This window comes from Engraulis encrasicolus, unplaced genomic scaffold, assembly GCF_034702125.1.
Source record: "Engraulis encrasicolus isolate BLACKSEA-1 unplaced genomic scaffold, IST_EnEncr_1.0 scaffold_268_np1212, whole genome shotgun sequence".
Classification (NCBI taxonomy): domain Eukaryota; kingdom Metazoa; phylum Chordata; class Actinopteri; order Clupeiformes; family Engraulidae; genus Engraulis; species Engraulis encrasicolus.
Window position 1 is genome coordinate 109 of NW_026945553.1, and position 4,892 is coordinate 5,000.

General features: G+C 45.3%; 1 long non-coding RNA gene and 1 pseudogene across 1 annotated transcript in view; both read right to left on the reverse strand.

Annotated features, from left to right (window-relative positions):
- Window positions 1–295: 295 nt before the first annotated feature.
- On the reverse strand, window positions 296–2,246 carry LOC134442916 (zinc finger protein 271-like; annotated as a pseudogene).
- A 100-nt stretch (window positions 2,247–2,346) lies between these two features.
- Window positions 2,347–4,892, reverse strand: part of LOC134442915 (uncharacterized) — a 27,761-nt gene continuing 25,215 nt past the window's right edge. The window contains exon 3 of the long non-coding RNA XR_010033495.1: window positions 2,347–2,422. This is a non-coding gene — a long non-coding RNA (uncharacterized LOC134442915). The remainder of the gene's footprint in view (window positions 2,423–4,892) is intronic.

Genomic DNA, 4,892 nt, shown 5'->3' on the forward strand with positions numbered 1-4,892 from the left:
AGCCATAGAACCTTTTTAAACAATAGGCTTCAGGTGAAAAGTAATTACTAACTGATTCCTTTAGGCAAGTGGGTGATGAAGTTGTACGATGAAAGTGTGCGAAGCCACTGATGACAGATTTTTTTAAAGTATGGCTGCCAAACTGAATCTCCAAAATAAAATGTCCATGCCATTTCCCATGCTTTATGTGTCCAAGTTTTTGGAAAAACATCAATGACGTAAAGCCAAGCCAACATACAGTATATCAATACAATACAGTAGATCACAGAAGTGAACACCGCTCACATTTATTGAGATTTGTACGTATATCTTTTCATGGGACAAAATTAAAGAAATTTCACTTTGACATTGCTACAACTAGACAAATTAGATTTAAAAACAGTAAACACCACCACATGAAGCAAACAAATGAACCACCTCCATACACAGCACAGCAATCCTGGAAGTTTGTCCTTCTTAATAATACCCCCCACGCCCCCCCACCCTCTGCAGTGGTGCGGCTAGTGTCCTCTGTGAATGCGCTGATGCACTTGAAGAGTGGATAGCCGAGAGAAACTTCTCCCACACAGTTAACAGGTGTATGGATTGAGTCCTGTGTGAATGTGCTGATGCTGTTTCAGATGAGCTGCCCGAGAGAAACATTTCCCACAGTGTCGGCAGGGATACAGCCTCTCTCCTGTGTGAATGCGCTGGTGCACTTTAAGGATAGATGAACTTGAGAAACTAAAATCACATTGTTGACAGGAGTATGGCTTGTCTCGTGTGTGAATGTGCTGGTGTCGTTTCAGATCTGATGAATTTGAGAAACTTCTCTCACACTGTTGGCATGGGTACGGCCTCTCTCCTGTGTGAATGCGCTGGTGCACTTGAAGAGTTGATAGCCGAGAGAAACTTCTCCCACACAGTTGACAGGTGTATGGCTTGAGTCCTGTGTGAATGTGCTGGTGTCGTTTCAGATCTGATGAATTTGAGAAACTTCTCTCACACTGTTGGCATGGGTATGGCCTCTCTCCTGTGTGAATGCGCTGGTGCACTTGAAGAGTTGATAGCCGAGAGAAACTTCTCCCACACAGTTGACAGGTGTATGGCTTGAGTCCTGTGTGAATGTGCTGGTGTCGTTTCAGATCTGATGAATTTGAGAAACTTCTCTCACACTGTTGGCATGGGTACGGCCTCTCTCCTGTGTGAATGCGCTGGTGCACTTGAAGAGTTGATAGCCGAGAGAAACTTCTCCCACACAGTTGACAGGTGTGTGGATTGAGTCCTGTGTGAATGTGCTGGTGCTGTTTCAGATGAACTGTCCGAGAGAAACTTCTCTCACATTGTCGGCATGGGTACGGCTTCTATCCTGTGTGAATGCGCTGGTGCACTTGAAGAGCAGATGAACTTGAGAAACTAAAATCACATTGTTGACAGGAGTATGGCTTTTCTCCTGTGTGAATGTGCTGGTGTCGTTTCAGATCTGATGAATTTGAGAAACTTCTCTCACACTGTTGGCATGGGTACGGCCTCTCTCCTGTGTGAATGCGCTGGTGCACTTGAAGAGTTGATAGCCGAGAGAAACTTCTCCCACACAGTTGACAGGTGTATGGCTTGAGTCCTGTGTGAATGTGCTGGTGTCGTTTCAGATCTGATGAATTTGAGAAACTTCTCTCACACTGTTGGCATGGGTATGGCCTCTCTCCTGTGTGAATGCGCTGGTGCACTTGAAGAGTTGATAGCCGAGAGAAACTTCTCCCACACAGTTGACAGGTGTATGGCTTGAGTCCTGTGTGAATGTGCTGGTGTCGTTTCAGATCTGATGAATTTGAGAAACTTCTCTCACACTGTTGGCATGGGTATGGCCTCTCTCCTGTGTGAATGCGCTGGTGCACTTGAAGAGTTGATAGCCGAGAGAAACTTCTCCCACACAGTTGACAGGTGTGTGGATTGAGTCCTGTGTGAATGTGCTGGTGCTGTTTCAGATGAACTGTCCGAGAGAAACATTTCCCACAATGTCGGCAGGGATACGGCTTCTCTCCTGTGTGAATGCGCTGGTGCACTTGAAGAGCAGATGAACTTGAGAAACTAAAATCACATTGTTGACAGGAGTACGGCTTTTCTCCTGTGTGAATGCGCTGATGTTGTTTGAGATTGGATACATGTGAAAAACGTCTCACACAGTGTTGGCAGGAGTATGGCTTGTCTCGTGTGTGAATGTGCTGGTGTTGTTTCAGATCTGATGAATTTGAGAAACTTCTCTCACAGTATTGGCAAGGGTACGACCTCTCTCCTGTGTGAATGTGTTGGTGTCGTTTAAGACTTGAAGCCTGTGAGAAACTTCTACCACACAGTCGGCAGGTGTACGGCTTTTCTCCAGTGTGAATGCGCTGGTGCACTTTGAGAGGTGATATCCCACACAGTTGGCTGTTGATAGTTTGTCCTGTGTGAATAAACACAAAAAGTAGTGCTGTCAATCAATTAAAATATTTAATCGCATAAATGCCATAGTTATGTCACGATTAATCACATTTTAGTTGCACAATTATGTCTCATGAAAATAATTTTAATACGCTTATCGATGTACAAAAAATAGATAGGCTAGGTTTGTGCAAATTTTCTATTTTAAATATGAAAACAAGATGTGTAACAGACACTGACATCTGCCATACTGTTACATGCAAAAAAATAAGGTGGAGAAACACAGATTAAAAAAGAAATATGTACGCAAAAAAGACACACACATGCACAGCAGATATTTAGTTTCCAGTGACAGGAGGGGAGAAAATGTGATTTCTCATTGACACAGGGCATACACTTTCCCTGGAGCAGTGTGGTGTTGGGTGCATGCTCACCTTGCCACCATTGAGCATTTTTAAAAATGGCATCATCAGCGGATATATTTGCAGACTACTAGATTCATAATGATTCATTTCTTAGTGAGAAAAACAATAAACCTGAAGATGACACTTAAAAAACTTTTGGGTAATGATTAGAAGTATGAAAAGTTTATCAAGCAATTTGTTTTAAAGTAGCACAAAAGTTAGCTGTCAGGATGGCTCAAAATCTATTTCCCTTCAATAGGACTAGCAGCTAGCAACAACTTTTGTTAAACCATTTAGAAGTCTTTCAAGACAATGTTTGCATTCAAATATCAGCAATAACTTTTAAAAACGAAGTATAGAGAAATTTGTAAATCATTTATTTACAGACTGACAGCTTCCCTGTTGTCTACCTCACTAGCAAAGAGAGTAAGTGAAAGTGAAAGTGAAAGCCCATTGGGAAACTCCAACTCCCATTGTCATTGTGACACAGCACTCCACAGCACACAAGTGAACACTGCACACTGCACACAACAAAATTGCATTTATGCCTCACCCGTGCAAGGGGGCAGCACCTCAGTGGCGCCCCATGGGGATAATTTAATTCTATTAAAAACCCCAGGACAGGTCACCTCTCACTCTAACTGCCACAGTTTGTGACATCATCATCTTGACCATTCTACCATTCATTTCAATGAGGGGAAAACAGAGAGAAAACTGAGGAAAAGGAATCTGGTGAACGAATGAAAGGGGGTAGGACAGCGAAAAAGGAATACTCGGACAAAATAACAACACACTTCAAAGACAGCAGAGATGCACAGAGCCTGTGGCAGGGCATACAGGCCATCACGGACTATAAGCCCGCACCACGAAGCTGTGACAACAACACCTCTCTGCTAAACGACCTGAACAGTTTCTTTGCCCGTTTTGAAGCACAAAATGACACTCATCCACAGAAAACTCCCCCTCCCCCCCATGATCAACCCCTGTACCTGTCCTCTGCCAGTGTGAAGAGGACACTGGCCACCATCAACCCACGCAAAGCAGCTGGCCCAGACAACATACCTGGCCGAGTGTTGAAGGATTGTGCAGAAGAGCTGAAGGATGTCTTCACAGACATCTTTAACATCTCTCTGGAGCAAGCAGTCATCCCATCACTTTTCAAAGCTGCTACCATCATACCCGTGCCGAAGAAATCATCACCATCATGCTTCAATGACTACCGTCCTGTAGCACTGACGCCCATAATCATGAAGTGCTTCGAACGGCTAGTCCTGTCACACATCAAAGCCACCCTACCCCCCACCCTGGACCCCTACCTGTTCGCATACCGAGCCAAGCGATCCACGGAGGATGCAATCTGCTCTGCCCTCCATCCAGCCCTCACCCACTTGGACAATAAAGACTCATATGTGAGAATGCTGTTCATTGACTTCAGTTCAGCATTCAATACCATAATACCACAACAACTCTGGAAAACTGGACAAACTAGGTTTCAGCACCTCCCTCTGCAACTGGCTGCTGGACTTCCTGATGCAGAGACCACAAGCAGTACGGGTAGGGAATAACACCTCAAGCACCCTGACCCTGAGCACGGGGGCTCCGCAAGGTTGTGTTCTCAGCCCCCTGCTGTTCACGCTGCTGACACATGACTGCACAACGACCCACAGCACTAACCATCTAGTGAAGTTTGCGGATGATACAACACTGGTGGGCCTCATCACTAAGGGCGATGAGACCCACTACAGAGAAGAAGTAGACCTGCTGGCCAGATGGTGCAAAGACAACAACCTCCTGCTGAATGTCAACAAGACCAAGGAGATTGTTGTCAACTTTCAGAGGGTCCAAAAACAACTGCCACCACTGACCATCGACGGTGATGCTGTGGAGAGAGTGAGCAGCACCAAGTTCCTTGGAGTGCACATCAGCGACGACCTCTCTTGGACCACCAACACTACAACACTGGCGAAGAAGGCCCATCAGCGTCTCTACTTCTTGCGCAAACTAAAGAAGGCAAGTGCTACACCCTCCATCATGACAACATTCTACAGAGGAACCATAGAGAGCGTCGTGTCCAGCTGCATCACAGTG